Source organism: Anser anser, assembly GCF_964211835.1.
Source record: "Anser anser genome assembly, chromosome: 6".
Classification (NCBI taxonomy): Eukaryota; Metazoa; Chordata; class Aves; order Anseriformes; family Anatidae; genus Anser; species Anser anser.
The window spans coordinates 39,386,289-39,406,112 of record NC_139726.1 but is presented as its reverse complement, the minus strand read 5'-3'; the positions used below and the strand labels follow the sequence as shown (position 1 = coordinate 39,406,112).

General features: G+C 41.8%; 1 protein-coding gene and 1 long non-coding RNA gene across 2 annotated transcripts in view; both read right to left on the bottom strand.

Annotated features, from left to right (window-relative positions):
* PLCL1 (phospholipase C like 1 (inactive)) overlaps positions 1-19,824 on the bottom strand; it is a 205,138-nt gene that overhangs the window by 169,013 nt on the left and 16,301 nt on the right. The gene's annotated exons all lie outside the window — the stretch shown is intronic.
* Positions 462-19,824, bottom strand: part of LOC310902104 — a 35,272-nt gene continuing 15,909 nt past the window's right edge. The window contains exons 2-4 of the long non-coding RNA XR_014586487.1: positions 17,655-19,584; positions 16,246-17,497; positions 462-15,282 (exon numbers count right to left, since the gene is read on the bottom strand). This is a non-coding gene — a long non-coding RNA (uncharacterized lncRNA). The remainder of the gene's footprint in view (positions 15,283-16,245; positions 17,498-17,654; positions 19,585-19,824) is intronic.

The following is a 19,824-nucleotide window of genomic DNA, read 5'->3' as shown; positions in this document are numbered from 1 at the left end:
TCATTCTGTTTGGATATTTATATTTGCAATCTACATATCTTTTGTTATTACCACCAGGAGCTGTATTTGATGTGTTCAAGCAAACGAGTGGCTTCACTCAGTGAGGAGTTATAATTCTTCCTGCTAGAAGACACACACTGCAGTGAGCAACCTGAGCAGCAACAAGAAGAAAGGCATCAGAGTGGTCCTCCCAAATGCTTTGCAGCAAGATGCCAGTCACCACTCTTACCAAAGTAAGTTCCGTAAAACTGTAGTGATTCAGCGAGAGGTCTCCCAGGGCAGAAGAGTGCCTCACCTCAGACAGCTCCTCTGGTTTCACCTCTCCCATGAGCATCCTTAGAAAGGCTGGGGAAATGCAAGCGCCTGGCTAAGTGGCAGCTTTCCAGCTTGCAGGTCGCCGGGAAACAGAAGCAAACAGACTTAAGACAGAAGCAATTCAACAAACCTGGTGATTTCCCCCATTTTCCTCAAAAATTAGGTCTCAATGCTCAAGAACCTCTTTTTCAACCACCTTCAACTGACCTGCTTCTTTCTTAAACTAAGCTGCACAAAACTTAAATGGAATTTTCTGGTGATGGTTCATCAATACTAAACACAGAGCAGCACCCGAATCTTACGTAGACAACACTAGTAATACCCAGAAGAAAAAAAGAAAAAAAACTTCTTTTAAGCCCCACTAGCACTGCACAGCTGACTCATTCATGATCTCATAAAATCCCTGGATTCTGTTAACCAATATACCTGCCAGGCCAGAAAGTCTATATTTTGTATTCACACATTTTATTTTTCTTTCCTTGGGCTTCCTTGTCAAGGTCAGTGAGGCTTTTGCAACACTAAATAAAAATGCTACTTAGCACAAAATGCTCTGAGGGAACAAAAGACGAAGTCATACTTCAACATACTCATATCTCAACTTGTTACAGCTGGGCATTTTGGAAATAAATTCTTGTGTTAACAAAGCAGCATACAATCACAGCAAATAGCACATTTTGCTAGCTTAAAAAACTCCAGGCAGTTCACGTCTTTCCTGCTTTTTGCCACATACAATAGGGATTGTGTCTGAATTAAAGTTTTCCTCTATACACCAATTTTAGTAATCCCAAAAATATCATGTAAACAACATGAAGAAAAAAAAAAAGCCTGGAGCACGCACACATCAGTGACAAAACAAAATACTGAGGAGATGATTATAGGTAAACAGAATCCTCCTTGTGTGCTTGATAAATGTCTTAGAAAAAAACATTGTATGTGACCAAACATGACCAGTAAACCATAATATGACTACTTGGACTATCTTCAGTCTGCTGTTTCCTCACTTCTGAGAGCTGATTTCACCGCTTTAATGATGGTCCTCTAATACAGGGAGAGCTGCACGCTTATGGGAGATGAAGAAAAAGAAAATCCCAGCGCTGTGTCCCCCCAGTCAGGCCAAAGGGCAGAGCTGCCCATGGGGTGATGAAGCAGCATCTCTCTCTCCTGGCTCTTGCAAAGCAGAGAAAAATTAAATGGAAACAGCAAGGTGAGAAACACCCATCATGTTCTTCCAACTCACAATGGAGGAAGAAGAGCCAGAGAGAGTGCACTGTGGGGACAGCTGTAAAGAAAGATGCAAAACAGTTCTGGCACTGGCTTCCAGTGCTGCCAGACAGCACTCCCAGCACAGCTCCAGGTAAACAGAAAAGTGCCTCAATGTTAAGAAAGGACACTAGGGCACAGCATTAGACAGTTCCACTACATAGCTCAACCACTGCTTTTCTGCAGTTAGTACAACAGGACTGATGGAATATAATCAACAACCCAAACCTGTTCTGCAGGACTTAATGGCATACAATACAGAATAGTAATTTTTTAGTGGATTAACCCCTCACCTCTAAAGGGGGTTAGACAAAGCTTAGGCAATAAATGGAATTAATTTGAGCATCTGGTAATCCTGATCAGGAAAAAGCACACCCTAAACAGCAATATTAACTTTACTTTTAGCTTCCCTGAATCATTGCTTTTAATCCTTCTTTTTAAAAGGTTCATAGAAAGTTATTTCAAATGAGTAAATGCAAAGAAAGTGATCCTTGTTTACTTGTTCTTTCCCGAGGATCAAAATTACTTAATCATGGCTTCTATTCATTAGTGGTTAAGATACCTGAGTGTCTGTTTTCACCTCTACCATTAACAAAAAAAACCAAAAACTATAAAAACATGCGTATGAAACACATGAGGAAAAGCAATCCATACCTTGTAATAGAAATTGAAGGTAAAGCACACTGAAAGAAGGAATTAATTCAAAATCTGGCCCAAATTAATTACCATAGGATTCTCCCAATTGACTCCAATGGACTATGGATCCAGTATTCATTAGCTGTGCCCTCAACGACCAGCGGTGAAAACTCAATAACAAATGTGTTTTGATTTATAATACTCTCATTTTCAGTGTACCACTCAGCTCCATTGCACTGTTCCCTCACTGGTACTTCCAACCAATTTTACACTTGCACTCACCAGTCAGTGCTTTCCCACCTAGAGGATTTCATACCCAAGTTAAGTATTTTAAATTCCGGGGAGGGTGGGAGTAGAAGTCATCAGGAAGCATGCAGCATTCCAAAATAGGCCCTCCAATTTCAAGAAGCAAGCAAAGGAACGACAGAAGGATTCTTAGTTTCCCATTCATCTCACCACCAAAAACAGTCTCTCATCTCTGTTGACTTCCTCCGCAGCAATTTATAGAGCAAGAGAGATCTGAATGCTGTCCTTTGTGCATACAGGATGCAGAGAGACCACAGAGGTGACAATACAATGCTATTTCTCTCTTATCAGTATCATTCAATAAAACTAGTATGTTAAAGGTTCGGCTAGATGATCTTAGAGATCCTTTCCAACCTGAATGATACTCTGATTCTATTCCATTTTCCCAAGATGGGAAGGGAGCAAAAAGCTTTATTTCTCCTTCACTGTTCATGTTAAATTGGAAAAACTGGACCTGATAAGGTGTACAGTGATTACTTTGTGTGCGACAGCTACAGATGCTTCTGAAGTTCTGAAGACAATGACATTTTATCTCAAGAGCTTCTTTAAAAGATGTTTTCAGTACACAACTTGACTATGGCCATAAAGGTTTGCATAGTAGACATGTCAATACCACGCTGTGGGATCTTCATTTGGCAGCACTTCTTCCATCAGCCCAGGTAGGCAATTTCCATCCAAAAGTTAATCTTTGTGTTAGAGCCAGTAATTAGCCTTGGGCACACAGTCAGGGAGACAAAACACAAATGAAGCTGGGATTTCATAAATATCTAGCTTCCCATGCTCTAGTGGCTTGACACTACTTCCACAAATATCAACTGTTGGGTCAATGTGCACTTCCTGCCAAATTTTCTATGAAGAGAGCAGCAGCCTGAGAGAAGGATTGCTCATCACTCACCTTGTGCTATGCTTGTTGCCCACAAGGAACAAACAGAACAACAACTGAAAGGGAATAGAACTGATTTAAGAGAGTTGAAAATGCTTTCTATGGATTTTTGACTGGGTTTGGCCACACTCTTACCTCAAATATCCTAAACAGAGCCATAAAAAAATAGTATGGCTAGTTATTGCACTCGGGTTTGGAGCCAGTCCTAAACCACCATGCTTTAGTGTATGTGCTCTCTCTGCCAGGCTGCAAACAAAATGCCAACACTTGAGCCTCCGCAGCAAAGAATTCAAAAAAAAAAAAAAAAAAAATCAAACCACACCAGGTGTGCTGCTCTGCCCTGAGACTCCTGCAAGGTCCAGAAACCTGTCTGAGCTGGCACCCAAGAAGCACATTTCTGTGGAGCTCTGGTGGCCTGCCCACAACTCTGCACAGCTTTGAGAGGGAAGCAAAGATGCCTCCCTTTGGCATGAAGAAGTCCCTTTCCACCCTGGAAAGAGAAAACAGAAAGAAAAAAAATACCTGAAGTCTGACCATGTAACATATTAGATCCCTGGTCAATGCCCAGCCTGCTGAACACAGCCAAATCCTTACGGAGACATGGTGACACTCCTCACTAGAAAGGAACTGCTAAGTCAGATAGGAAGAGTTGGACTCTGCTGTTCAGAGGGGAGAACAGCCCCACATCCCCACTAAATTCTCCCAGGCCTTGCTGCGTGCTATAACATCCAGCGTCGGGACTGGGGAGTTTGGACACAAGCACAGCACTGGTAGCAGGTGATGCTGTTTCTGCTTTAAAACTCCTGCACCTTTCTGGAAAGCTCTCATTGCTATTATCACAAGTTTTCTTCCAACTTGGACAAAGAACGATTAAGCAGGTAGAAGTCTTAAATTTTGTTTGTTTACAATGTAAACAGTTTGATCATAGCAAGAACTACTCCCCTAAGGGGTATCCATCAATTTTCTTTGCTGTATATGGATTTTTCCCCACAGCTTGCAGGAAGAAAAAGACATTTTAAAATGAGATAATATGACTGCAAGAAAACCCACAAAAATCAGAGAGAGTGACTTGAGCATTTTACCACTTTTTTTGCACCTAGAATAAGAAAAGAAACCCCCCTACAATACATTGTTTTTCACCTTTTTTTTCCCATCCCAGAACTTTTAAAGGATAACAGGTTAGCAAGAAAGGCCAAGACTAATAAAAGCAAGTAAGTTTCTTAAATGCTTTTTTCCTCCCATCATAGACATACAGAAAGAACTTGACCAAAATACCTTTCTTGTCCTGCGCATACAATACAAATAACTCAGACAAGTGAATGTCACCAAACCCCACGCTTTATGCCACATCAGCACTTAATCCACCATAATAAATTTCTATTTAAATTCTACTATGGCTGCAATACATTTCAGAACAAATTAAATCCTGTAATAGATCACCTGATATCTGCACCAAAGCAACTAGCTACCTTTCCTCCGCACAAGAAAATGAAGTTTTCTGCATTTACATTTTTGGGATAGCTTTGCTCACTTCACCACCATCCAGCTCTCTCTCCTCCTTAGCGTCTGCACTCAAGGTATGTGCAGGAATTCACAGTTCCCTGTCACTGAAAACATGTTCTTTAGACAAGTGTAAGTGTGTATAAATATGTGTAAAAATAGTTGATCTAACCTCGCCTTGTTGCTTAAATTCAGACCTTGGTGACTGCCCAAGATCCAGATAACAAGCCCCAGACCAGGGAACACCCACCTCTGATTATTCTTGTCCTACTGGCCTGAAGCAAGACCTAAAGCTCTTGGTATTTTGGCGTTGCTTCTTTGAGACACCACGGCACAACAGCCATACCCCGCAAAGCTCTGAAGTCCCCAAGGTATCCTTAAGTTTGTATGCATGGCTTATTTAAGATCTCCTCAAGCAATTTTACACTCCAGGATAGCTTTGTTTTCTACATTAGCAGTCTACTAACAATTTAATTAGCTGCATTAAGACAAAGAGAGCAAGCAAGTCTATTAATAAACACAGTTTTAAAAACAGAATTTAGCATAACTCGGGCTCCTTAAAAAAAACTTCTACATAAAATAGGAAGAAACAGCTACATCACACTCAAATGAGTAATTATGAAAAACGAGCTGTTCAGCAACCCTCTGGCAAAATTACCTCAGATTTTTGTTAACAGCAATAAGCAAGATTTATTACTTTTTTTAATACTGGTGATTATTACAAAGTGCACATACTGAAAAATAAAAATAGCTTCTTGCATATAATTTTGCATACACCAAAGCACCATCACAAACATCATTTGGAGACTTTGCTTTATGTCTTTTACTGTACTAGCCTTAGTTCTGCCCATCTTTAAAACTTCTTCTGACACACTAACACAAGCTGTACATGCATCAGTAAAGCAGCGTGGGCCCGCAGATACGGGCTGGTAGATAGAAGCAGCTAGTGCCAAGCCCCTGCCCATTGCACGGCACCACAAGGGCATGTGGGGACCACCTTGCTGGCACCCTGATTTCCCCAGCACCCCAGACACACTCCCCAAGCCACCCCACAGCTGAGGCGAGTAGCAGGGGGCAGCCAGGAGGTGCAGCCTGGGAGCATGCCTGCTCCTGCTCTCAGCTGAATCACTATGAGGTGCACCCAGAGGAAGCTGTAAATTGCTTGCTCAAAGGGCAGACTAAGTGCAGTATTCATCTCTATGAAGATTGACTTTAACTTTAACAACTTTAACAACTATTGACTTTAAGTGTTTTCTCTCTTTTTTTTTAAAAAAAAAAAAAAGGAAAGAAAAAAAAAGGGCTTTAAGAAGTGAAAATGAAAGCATTTTTCCTTATTTTTTAATCTGATTGCTCAAAATCTGTTTAAAAAGTATCAGTGCAGCAAAGACACATTGTCCCTATGTTCAAAGTTAGCTTTATTCCAGATTCCGAGAATTCTAAGAATTTTGCAATAATCCTATTTTAACCTAAGAATTTTACAATAACCGTATTTTACCTAAATGATATGTGCTTTTGAAAATACACTAGCCTTCAGGTACACTGAGTGGGTACAGTACAAAAGTCTTATTTTTGCTCCCAAACCATCAAAAATAAACCACTGTAGCCTTAGAAGAAAGACAGCTCCTTTTACAGGTTGCAATTCTCTGCTGAACAGAAAACTAAGCTGTACCTGTGCAACATCTTGATTCCCTCTACACCACCATCAGAGCCACCCAGCTTATGTTGGTGACAAGCTTTGAGGGCCCATGGTCATTAGACATGGTAAACCAATGCTTGTGGGCAACAGAGATGAGGTTCCCAGACAAAGCCTGGAAGCAAACGACTTCACAAACTCAACAGCATATTTTCTTTGCGTTCTTCACACGGAAAGTTTTCTCCAGTTTACTGTCTATAAAATAGGAATCAAATAGCCAAGTCATGTGTGCATATGAGCAAAGTCAGTACCTTGCTTATCCCTAAAACTCCAGCAGAAGACAGAATTCTTCAGACAATAGCACTGAGAGGAGCCACAAATATTCTAATGCTGAGATGATGGAGGGGCCCTTTGCAGTTGGTTTAGATGCCTCTTATTTCCTATTTTTTTAGTACGTAAAAGCTCTATAATCTCATAGCAAACACATTGCTCATGAAAGCGAGAATACAAGGGTATCAGCCTGACCTGCACAGCCTGTGAGTAAACTGAAAGAGAAAACAAACGGATGCTGACTTTGAGACCATCACTGAGATTTTTTCAGCAGATTAGTCTGCTGTTAGGTAAATACTGACTAAATAGAGAGTGCTGAGGAAATGTTTTTAGCTCTTTGAACTGTATGTTCAGAAGGCCAAGCTGATAAAACCATCTATTGCTAATTTTACTCATTAGCAAGAGCTTGCCTTTTTTTTTTTTCAGTTGCTATACACTTGCCAGATTTCATCTCTTTGAGCTGAAATTTTCCATATCAGGGCCTGCCTTTAAAGAAGAAAAAAAGTAAGTATCAAAATAATTCAGCAGTTTGAAGAGCAAAGCTAGGAAAAAGTAAGTTGCTTTGCTAACATGTAAGCATTCTTCTGACCTCTCCAATAAACATAATTGCACATTAGGGCCTACACTTTGAGTGCCCGACTTGGCAGGCCTTGACCTTACCCAAGCACATTTGAGTGTAAAGTATTTTCATACGGGAAGAGATGTATCACTCAAGCTCACCTCAACTCATAGTTTAAATGTGAGCAGTGTGCACTGTTCTTGCAAGTTGCCTTTTCTCAGAGAAGTAGACAGGGGGAGCAGTCAGTTGCAGAAAGCTTCTAAGAACCAGGCCCCAGAACACCTGTCTTTCCTCTCTCAAAATTATTTCTATTGAACAAGAAGTATTACACACATATTCACGAGACAAATTCCCTACTTATGTTAAACAGCTGCCCATGACCAGAAAGCCCAAAGGAGAAAATCTCTGATGCCTTTCCTTCCCTGCAGACTTCCATGTCTTACATGTCCAGAGACATGTGAACAATATTTTTGCCAAACGTGAACAGCAACACAAGGGACTAGGAAGGGAAAGATCAGCTCTCCTAATCTTTGTGCTGTAGCAAGCCCAGCAGAAGCTGAGTGTGTCAAGAAACAGAATGAGTAAGCAGTAAGTGGGTGGTTCAATATGTTCATTTTCCTCCACTATTTCCATTTCAAGTGTCAGCTTCCCAAAATGTATTTAATTTGTACTATAAATTTTGATTCCAAAACTCTTGCCATGCTGTTCAACAAAACAGTCTGCACATACACATGTAAGAGGAAACATTGCACAAAACCCTAATGACAGCAAGGGCCTTTGTATGAAATCTGTTGCAGCTACATTTGCTTCCAGATCGGAATTCAAGTGGTAAAGTTCTTGGCTGGATGGATCTAACGACAAGTGAGAAGCAATCTCCCTACCATTTTCCCTTCACTACCCATTCTATACCAACCTTCATCCAGCAACAGCAGCAGATTGCTTACAATGTTGACAAAGGATTTTCTGTGGGCTCTTAATCACTGATGGAGCCTTTATCATAATAATATCCTTCTGAGTTCTCAATGCAGCCCAGTGTTATGTTACTCCAACATACCATTATGTTTATTTTACCATTTGTATATCCAAATACAACTGGATTGACAGAAATATGGAAATGCGTTTCTGGAAATTGCCTTCAGTGTAACTTTCAACACTCAAAGAAGGGCTCCTTGTTGCAAGAGTCTTATGACAGCCATCCCCCATGGCCCCAAAATAACTGAGACCACCTGTAAAAGCTCTCTCCCAGCTACCAGGGCAGCATCTCACCAGCCCCATCTATCTTGGCAATGGCCATGAACTAGCTTAGCCGAGGGAAGAGAACTAAAGTGTGGGAAATGGTCTGCACCCCGCTGAGCAAGAGAAAAGCCCAGAGGAGGGTAGAAGGCAGCATACCGCACCCAGTAAAGGAACTCAGCTGGAGATGCTGCTAAATGGTACCCCACATGTATCACGTCCAACTCAGCACACCTTCCTCGAGGCCAGACAGCAATGCAGACATTTCCCTTTACAGCCCAGGGTGCCTGCCACAGGCTGGTCCTACATCTGCAAGCCACAGATATCTACCTATGGGAGCAGACAGGCCCCTGTCCAAGTAGGATCTCTGCAGAAGTCCCAGTATGTTAGGCCTTTTCTTCAACTAAAGCTTCAAGAGGTTCAGGTTGGCATGCCAGGCACCAAACTCTTCTCTTTACCTAGCAGTAGATAAAGCTACCATTGCCAAACACTTCAGAACGAAGCACTGTGAAGACTTCCCATGGCTGTACACCAATCCCCTTTCCAATAGGGATTTTGTAACACTACAGAAAGGGGCCGGGCCATGACTTCTGTAATTCACGCCATTGAAAAAATAAATAAATAAGAACTAAGAGTTGTAACCAAGAGTAAAGCAACATTTAGCAGAAGGCAGGAAAATTACTGGTCCAGGCTCAGAACGCACGCCTACTGTGATAGTAAAGAAAATAAATCCCTAATGATGTATTATGCACCCATCAAAACCCATTACTCACTCTAGCTGAGTAGGAGAGCATAATTTTGCTAGCTTGTCATTGCACAGAATTTACTGTGCCAGTTCTAATTTTGTCACTTTATTCTGGAAATGTGATAAAAATCACAAATAAATATTAAATAATGAATTGTAGACTTAAACGTGCAATAGTTGCAAAAACTGTTAAACTCCTTTTAGTTACGTTGTTAAAATGCATTGTCTTTCTTTGAGCCCATCCAAGTATTGCTGCAAGACTGAATTACTTGAAAATGTGCACAGAGCAGGCAGGCAAAGCCAAGCCTGGAATTATTATTTATTATCAGTACTATGGTCAGTCCTTCAGGTCTTATTCCAGATCAAGTGTGTACTGTGCCAGAACGGCTGAATGCAGAACAGCCCTTTGCATTAGGGAGCTGCAGACTCACCTCCTGAACACACAGGTCCTGCAAAGAGATGGGGTGGGGGAAGAAGTGGCACAGAAACAGAAGGCAATGCAAGACCTCTCCAATTTGGACACGGCTCTTGGATCTGAAGATCTGATCAACCGACCCTTTTCTTTTGGAGCGTTACAGGCCAAGGTGGTGAATAACAAAGTAAAGCCACCAATTTTCTCACCAGGGTACAGGACAGTACGTTCTCCTCCCAGCCCATCAGGGGACAGGGAGGATCTGCTTCCCTGCCAGTGATGCTGGAACGCTGCCCAAGGAGCAGAGCACTGTTAGGATTAACTGCTGTCCCATAATAAAGGGTTTCATTAGCATCCCCCTTTGCCTTTGTAACACACATAAAACCTCAAGCTGTTCCTAAATACACTGAAGGTTTCTAGAAGACCTTCGCTGCTAGCACTGCACTAAGTTTTCTACTGAACCTTGAGTCTTGTATATCAACCAGTTTCTGTTTTACAATGCCCACAAATGGAGAAATCTACAGGGTCTGTGTGGTGGCAGCTGCTGTTTAACTGTAGTCAGCAATTATCCCATTACTGTACCTTAATCATTAACGTTGGTAAAAGCTTTCTCCAAGCATTTACAAGACCCTTATCAGCCGGGCATCTGTTAAGGTGGTTTACAGTTCAGGTTTTGACATCTCTGCTAGTCAGAGACCTCAGCTATTTGCAGGCGTCTGCTGAAGTATACGCTCAGATACAACTTCCTTACATGATGAACCCCCTGCCTGAGGCTGAAAAAGTTCAGCTTGGTGAAAATATTACCAGCTGCTCAGAACTCCATTTTCTGATAAGCTGCAAAACAGCTCCTCTTGCAACACTTCACCCTTTTTATCCTGTTTGTATGAAAATTGGACAAAGATGTATAATGGCAATTGGTACAGAGATGAGCCAAAAAATTCAGTCCTCAAATAGATTTTGCTGTAATTCAGATCCTTTCCTATTGCTCATTCGCAAAATACATGCCACTCCACAAAATCAAGTTGTCCACATGGCCACAAAAGTCTCATTCCTTAACCACGACTGACCCTGAATTTTTCAAATGCACTAAATTGTGAGTTTAGAAGCTGTCTGCAGGCTCCAGGGTGTGCACTGAAAGAAAGCAGGAAATTTGCTTCTCTTAGAAATAAGAGCAAAGTAACTTTTAGTAAGCCTGAATTTCCTGTTCCGTGCCTAAAACCCTAATACTCACTGAAAAATAGCTTAGGTTGATACAAGCATTCTATTTATTATATTTTCTCTGAAGTCCCTTGCCCATTGCAAAGGCTCACAAAAAACTTAGGGATGACCCCGCCCTTGTGGAGATCCTACACTAAACTACACCAAATGCCTTTTGCATCTCTTCTTTCAGTTTAAAAACGGGAGGCCCAAATACGCCTTGGAAGCTGGGCCAAAGTTACTTATGCAGTTCATGTATGTAAATTGTCATTATTTCTGTGGTGTCTGCACTCTTCACATTCATTCATTCACAGGCTCCTCCGAAACCACCTGGCTTTGGACGTCCAAAGAATCGTGAACAGAACCTGCTGCACATGGGCTCGCAAGGCTCCAAGCGAAGCCCTGACCCAAGTGATGCAAACCACACTTTCAGATTGTACAACATTTCACATTTCTATTTTCTGTTAAATCACTTGTTTCTGTTAATAACAGAGAAGGGCTAGGCAAATGCAGATGCTTGTTTTTAAATCTAAATGCATTCATTTTTAAATGAATGTTTGTGTACAGAAGATCAATTTTGTACCCTTTCTTCATTTACTGCAAATCTCAAGTCATCATACACAGAAAACAGCTTCACTAGCTACATATAGCACACATTCAGCAAATTCACACAAAGTGTTTTTGGTTTTTCCCCCCCCTGCAAGTATTAACTCACTCAAATCAATTCAGTTTTCACTAGAGCATATAATTTACTTCTTACCCTCAGAATAACCGACTTCTTGCCAAATACATGCAAGAACAGGATTATGAAATTGCATATATATATTCACATATATATTCATAATCTTAATGACAGAAATTTTTTATATCTTCTGTTGCATCTGTTCACATCCTTAAGGTCACTTTTCTGGCCAATCAAGAAAAATACCAACCCAAAAATGAGTTTCACAAAGACAAATCTAAATGATATATTGGGATTACAATGCAACTACTCACACTCCTTTTATAAAATTACCATTCCCCCTATGACAAATAGGAAGTGAGTTATCCCATCTCTGTTACTTCCCCTTTCTGAAAGGGACTGCATACAATGGGGGGTTCTTTGTATTTTAAACTTATATACACAAAGTCTTTAAGTCACAGGGCGCACTCCTATGGGTCAGCAACAACACAGCTTTACTGAACACAAGGAGTTTTTGCTGCTGATGGCATATGTCAGAGCTGTCTTTACTATTTCCAGCAAAAGTAAATTATACATCACCTTTTAAAATCTTCTAACACACAATTTTTCCTCATATTAACATAAGATGCAGCACAAAAGGCTAAGATCCGCATTCAAACAGTGTTAAGAGTGTAGATCCTGCAAATACAGTTTTTAATATTCTTGAAACATTCACCAGGGAGCAGAGAAGTCTTTGCTTGTAACATGACGCATCATGACATTAGAGCCACATACTTAACCAAATGCTCCAACATGAGAATTGCACAGAATTTGGCTCAGTACATATCTAAAACAAATTTAGATTTAGCAACCCAATGATGATGCGTCCATTTGGACAAGCAATGTTTCGCTCCCTGTAATTGAAAAAGCTGCCTTCATTAACACTTTCAAAGCCTCAACCTCAAGTTTGCAGCAAATACAGGAAGACAGTATCTGGTGCAGTTAATTTTATTTTGCTGTGATTTACAACACAAATTCGTCAAGGTCATCTGGCTGACAGTGAGTGCAAAGAATGGCGCCATGTGTACAAGTGATGCTTTAAAAGTCCATTTCCGTGATTATAATGAATAATCCAAGGGAAAAGCTTCTCATTTCTCAAAGCAATCTAGTCTGTCGTGTACTCTGTACTAGAATATACTAAGCTTCTGTCTACATTACATGAATTGCTTGGATATTTATGAAAGCACTGAAGTTATTTTTGTATTTACAGATTAGCTCCTTTGTGTGTCAAAGAGCGTTTTCTTCTTTGCATGTCCCTGACGCACAGCTGCAACAAGCTTTGGATCTGTATGGTACCAGCATTCATCAAAAGTAAAGTGTCATTTGGGAGATCTGTACCACCTTCCTTTTATAACACAGCCACCTCCCAGAAAAGTTTACCTACTCCAGATTTATCCACTAAATCAACTGTTTATAGAAACTTAAGTAATAGCAATGGAAGTTAATATTCCAGGTGTAGCTTTCTTTCCAAGGCCCAAACAGCAGATTCTCCTTGCTCAGCACTACTCAAACCTCTGCTGTCACAGAGGAGCCAGGCACCCAAAACAGGAGCATGAAGAGACCTAGCATCAGTCACACCAAACACATGGCACAGTGGGAAGCACTGAGGAAGCCATGTCCAAAGTCTCTGAGCTCATTACTCCTTAAAAATAAAGCATATTATTGAGAGAGTGATGAGGAGACAACATCACCTCAGTGAGTGGATCCAGCAGTTTCTTCCATAGTTAGTTACCCTGAGGTTGCTTCAGCACAGTATCAGTTATCCTTCACTGATGCCAGAAAAAAAGTAATCCCTTAAATCCAATGTCTAATTCATCTTGATCAAAATACATAAAAATGATGTTAACGCACTCTTACAAAGCCCATCTAATCATTTAAACACCTTCCTTGGATTAAGGGTCCCAAAGGCAAAGTTTTGCTAAATAGAAGTATTTTAACACTGACAACATCCATGAAAAGCCTGAAGGAATTCATTTATAATCAAGCCTGCAATTATCTCTACTTCCTACTTTCACAGGAAAATTGACAAAATGAAGAAAGGAAGAAGAAATAGTAATCTATCCATCAGCTTTGAGACCTTTCTAAACCTCAGAAGAATCATCGAGATGGCATTTAGGGGAATCACAGAATCGAAGGGGTTGGAAGGGATCTTGAAAGATCATCGGGTCCAACCCCCCTGCCAAAGCAGGCTCCTTAGAGCAGGCTGCCCAGGTAGGCGTCCAGACGGGCCTTGAATATCTCCAGAGAGGGAGACTCCACAACCTCCCTGGGCAGCCTGTTCCAGTGCTCCGTCACCCTTACCGTGAAGAAGTTCTTTCGCATGCTGGTGCAGAACTTCCTGTGCTCATCTTGTGGCCATTGCCCCTTGTCCTGTCCCCACAAACCACTGAAAAAAGGTTGGCCCAATCCCTCTGTCTCCCACACGTCAGGTATTTATACACATTGATAAGATCCCCTCCCAGTCTTCTCTTCTCCAGGCTGAACAGACCCAGGTCTCTCAGCCTTTCCTCACAGGGAAGATGCTCCAGGCCCCGTATCATCTTTGTGGCCCTCCGCTGGACTCTTTCCAGGAGGTCCCTGTCTTTTTTGTACCAGGGAGCCCAGAACTGGACACAGTACTCCAGGTGAGGCCTGACCAGGGCGGAGTAGAGGGGGAGGATCACCTCCCTTGACGGGCTGGCCACGCTCCTTTTAATGCACGCCAGGATGCCATTGGCTCTCTTGGCCACGAGGGCACACTGCCAGCTCATGGTCAACCTGTCGTCCACCAGGACCCCCAGGTCCTTCTCCTCAGAGCTCCTCTCCAGCAGGTCGTCCCCCAGCCTGTACTGATACATCTGGTTGTTCCTTCCCGGGTGCAGGACTCTACACTTGCTCTTATTAAACCTCATTTGGTTTCTTCCTGCCCATCTCTCCAGCCGGTCCAGGTCTCGCTGAATGGTGGCACAACCTTCTGGCGTGTCAGCCACTTCTCCCAGCTTCGTGTCATCGGCGTACTTGCTGAGGGCAGACACTATTCCCTCATCAAGGTCGTCAATGAAGATGTTGAACAAAACCGGACCCAGCACCGACCCCTGGGCCGCTAGTCACAGGTCTCCAGCCAGACTCTGCACTGCCGATCACCACCCTCTGAGCTCGGCCAGTCATCCAGTTCTCAAACCACCTAACTGTCCACTCCTCTATCCCACACTTTCTCAGCTTTGCTAGCAGGATGTTCTGGGAGACAGTATCGAAAGCCTTGCTAAAGTCAAGGTAGATGACATCCACTGATCTGCCCCCATCTACCCAGCTGGTGATGTCATCGTAGAAGGCAACGAGGTTGGTCTAGCACGACTTCCCTTGGTAAATCCATGCTGACTACTCCTCATAACATTCTTCTCTTCCAATTGCTTGGAAATGGCATCCAGAACGAGCTGTTCCAACACCTCTCCAGGGACAGAGGTGAGACTGACTGGCCTGTAGTTTCCCGGATCCTCCTTCTTGCCCTTCTTGAAGACCTGAGTGACATTGGCTATCCTCCAGTCTTCAGGCATCTCTCCTGTTCTCCAGGACCTTTCAAAGATGATAGAGAGCGGTTCGGCGATCACCTCTGCCAACTCCCTTAGCACACGTGGATGCATCCCATCGGGACCCATGGATTTGTGTGCGTTGAGCCCACTCAGGTGCTCCCCAACTACCCTCGGGTCAACCACGGTGAGCCCTCCATTTCCCAGCCCCTTTCTCCCCCCACCAGGGTCGACGAGTCCCAGGGGGGAGTCCTCAAATCAAAGACTGAAGCAAAGAAAGCATTCAGTATCTCCGCCTTCTCGGCATCTCCCATTACCAGGACACCCCCCTCGTTCAACAAGGGACCCACATTATCCCTAGTCTTCCTTTTACTGTTTACATACCTAAAAAAACCCTTCTTATTATCTTTTATCTCTTTTGCAAGCCTCATCTCTAGGTGGGCTTTAGCCTTCCTCGTCGCGTCCCTGCAGGCCCTGATAACACTTCTATACTCCTCCCAAGAGGACAGGCCCTTTTTCCACATTTCATAGACCTGCCTCTTGTCTTGATCTTATCGATTAGCTCCTTGCTCATCCATGCAGGTTTCCTGCCCCCGTTCCCTGATTTCCCACTCTTAGGGGTGCACCGATCCTGAGCTTGGAAGAAGTGCTGTTTAAATGTAGCCCAGCTCTCACAAGCACTCTTGCCTTCTAGCAACCTAGCCCAGGAGATACTTCCAAGCAGGTCCCGGAAGAGGTCAAAGTTGGCTCTTCGAAAGTCCAGGTTAGCAATCCTGCTTTTAGCCTTACTTCTTCCACCAAGTTCCATCTTGAACTCCACCATCTTGTGGTCGCTGCATCCCAAGCTGCCCCCAACCTTCACATCCCTAACAAGCCCATCGCTGTTGGTAAGGACAAGGTTCAGAAGCACCCCCCGCCCCTTTGGCTCCCCCACCACCTGCGTCAGAAAATTGTCTTCAACGCATTGTAGGAACCGTTTGGACTGCTCTTGCCTGGCTGAGTTGCTTACCCAACAGATGTCTGGATGAAAGGAAGATCCCACCATACACATGGCCTGGTCAATCCCTCTAAAAAACAGAACTAAAGAAAAGGCAGCAATGGGTTTCCACTGGTATTGACAGGATAAACTGAGAAGGAAAAAAAAAGTTTTGTGTTTTCAATTAATTGGCTTTTTCATAATATTTTAACATGGTTTAATTAGCTAAAACACATCTTAACCAAATCGCAACTGTGTAAGACAACTACCGCCTGCATCTAAACTTAATGTGCCCAAATCATTTCTATCTGATAGGAAAAGAATTATCAGTAAACTAACCCAAGGGAGAGAGCTTGCTCTAAACCATCACATTCTGTTAAATTAATGGTCATGCTAAGGAAATGACCATGCTAAGGTCATGTCAGGAAAGCTTTACAATGAAAAGCAATATTTAAAGTATTTACAATACTGCTTTATAAATGAATACTGCTTTACAATAGGAAGTAAATTTTGCCTCCAAAACGTTGTAGATTACAGGGAAAAAATTGAAAGCTTCCTTAATTTGGAACCAGAAGACTGTCACAAAACATTCCGCAGTAACATGTTGCCTAACAAAGATGCAATAAAAATATTTACAGATTCAGCTAATACAAGGATAGGATCATCAGAAAACAGATATGCTAAAACAAAGCAGCTGGAGGGGCAGTGAACGAAAGGACACTTCATCACACACTCTGTAAAGAGGCCCAACATCGCAACCCTGCAGGGAGAAGAACATGAGGGCAATTGGGATGGTCATTGTAAGCCAGCAAAAAATAAATTAGCATTAGGAAGATAAGAAATGACACTTTTGCATAAACATCCTCTGAAAATTAGAGGTTGAAGTCACATAAGTAACTCTGTGGAACAAAAGGCTTTGAGGAATGAACACAGTGTCCCCTAGCATTACCTGCAGCTCCACAGAACACCCCCAACCTCCCTGTCCTTCTTAGCTTACAGCCACAAGCCCCCACCCCTAAGATGCAGGAGCTGCTCCTCAAATACCCTCCACTCCCCACCAGGTCCTCGCACCCAGCCACAGCACAGGGCCACCAGCAGGACCTGAGCACCAGTCGCAGACACTGAGCTCTCCCCCCACCTCCCCACCCAAATGCGGAGCTGGCAGGGCTCCTTGAGGAGTTGCCAGCACTGTAGCAGCTGTCCCTGTGTGCACCAACAGCAAGTTTGAAAGGATGGGGACCGTCACAAAGAGCATTCTTAAGTGGGCCTTGCTTCTTCACACACCCTAGCAAAAAAAAAAAAAAAAAAAAAAGGCACAGAACGTTATGTAATATGCATCCTGCAAAGCTTCTTACATCACCCAAGTATGGTAATTTGGTAATTACAGGTGAAAAAACTGTTTCCAAAAATTAAACCCTCCAGAAAAACACAATTCAGTTTACCTGACTTGTTCTATCGGCTACTCCAAAAATTTGCAACTAGAAATTGCAGATAGGATTTCAGAATTTCTTCTTGGCCTTAAATAATGTGCTGTTCTATTGCAAAAAATCAATAATAGGAAGTTACTTATGTATAAATGGACAAAAACAAAATGAGAGCTTGTACATGCAAAAACACTCAGAAATGAGTTACAGGAAGAAATTAAACCAGGCTGAATTGCAGAATTTTCAGTTCTCACTGCTATGTTAAACTACAACCTCCAGAGCTCAGTTTTAAATTTCTTAAAAAAAAAAAAAATCACTTCGCAAGTGCACGTGGGCTCACATGTCTCTGCATGCTGACCTACTGTGAACATATAAACCTTGTGTGACTCTTCACTCCCCCTTTCATACATCCCAGTGGCTCCAGGCAGAGTAGCCAGCCAGTACACTTCCTCCTGTCCTAGGGCTTTTCACATACCCTTACAACTTTTAATGAGATAATTTTTCGATGAGATGTTACTTACATGGGACAACCTACTAAAATAAAGGTTTTTGAGGAGACCAGATTCTCTTATAAACCAAAGAATCCTTGAAGGATAAAATGTGTTACAATTCACACAGTCAAATCTAGCAATAAACAGGTTTCTGTCCAGATAGCCAATATATAACATGCAAGAATAACACCTGTTTGGTGGCTGACACCAAGCACTTCTCTTGGTGATCCCCTCCTGTGGAAGGAGGAGGTTTGGACGTACTTAAAGTCTCCTGAGTTTCACAGGATGGGAAAGTAATACACCTTTTCTCTACAAACACACATGTAAAAGTATTTTGCAGAAGCAGCAGGAATAGCTGTTCCACAGACAGCAGACTTGCTTTCCCATGACTGTAACATTATGAAAACATATATGTTATTTGAAAAATTAAAGAGCTACAAAGATTTTGAGTAGAATAATAACTTGCTGAATTTTGGTAACAATAGCCTCAAAGAAATAATATTTTTATTTGGCCGCAGAAATGATCATTCTGAAATCCCTATTAATTTGTATCCAAAGTAAACTTATGAAAGTTTATTTCCCCCATAAAAACTGCAGGTTGAGGTTTTTCATCACTTGTCAAACATTCAAATAACTCACTACGTTGTTCAATCAGCCCAGGTCTTGCCATTGTTTTACAGAAAACTGGTTAACGTAAAGCTACTTCCATCTTTCAGTTACTTTCCTCATCTACTTAAGTATGGATAACTGAAATCTCATCTGCAGTCTCACTAAGCAGGCCTTGTATTTTTCTTTACAGTCAGAAGAAATTATTATTTATAGGCCCTATAAAATACAACATTATTTGGAGTATTTTTTCCCAAAATAAATGAAGTTCAAAAGGAATGTGGAAAGACAACTAAAACCATCTTTCATACAACTCTACAGGGACAGAGGAAAAAAAAAAAAATGAAATGATGAGCAATTCTGATTCCCTACACTGCAGCAGGAGGTCTTGATTTCAGGAACCAGTAATCAAGAAAATGTCTATGAAATATCTTCTCTCTCTCATTTCCATCCTTTCCTCAGGCAGTTTTCCACATATCTGCAGAAGCTCTCTTCCTCGCAGAGGGAAGGATTTTGCACTGGCATCAAAGTTTATTTAAAAAAAGAGGGGGAAGGGAAGGCTTTCTTTAAAAGCAAACTGAGTAATCAAGATTTGAGAAATACAATTGAAACCAAAGGACAGCAAAACAATTGGTTCTCCAAGTTAAGGATTCTCGAAAGGCCAAGAAACTAAGTTTCCAGCAAGGCCTTTGTCAACAGTTTTTTAGGGCCTGCCTGGATTGTCACGCTGCCACACTGTACACTGCAGGTCCAGAAGGAGAGGGGGAAGCCCAGAGGGAAGGTATCCAGCGTGGGGAGAACATACAAATTCCAGCAGAGCTGACCAAATCCCAAGGTGAAATTGTTTCAGCCTTGCCAGAAAAAAAAAATATATATATAATATTATATTTATATATTATTATTTATATATATTATATAAATTTATATGTATATATTATTTTATATATATATATATATATATAAAAAAAATAAAGTTATTTCCAGTAACTCACTTCAGTGAAATTGTATAAAACAATGAAGTTAGGAAAAAAAAATCATTATTCCCCTGAAAAGGGAAAAAATTTAGGGAAAAAATGATTCCACCAGTCTGG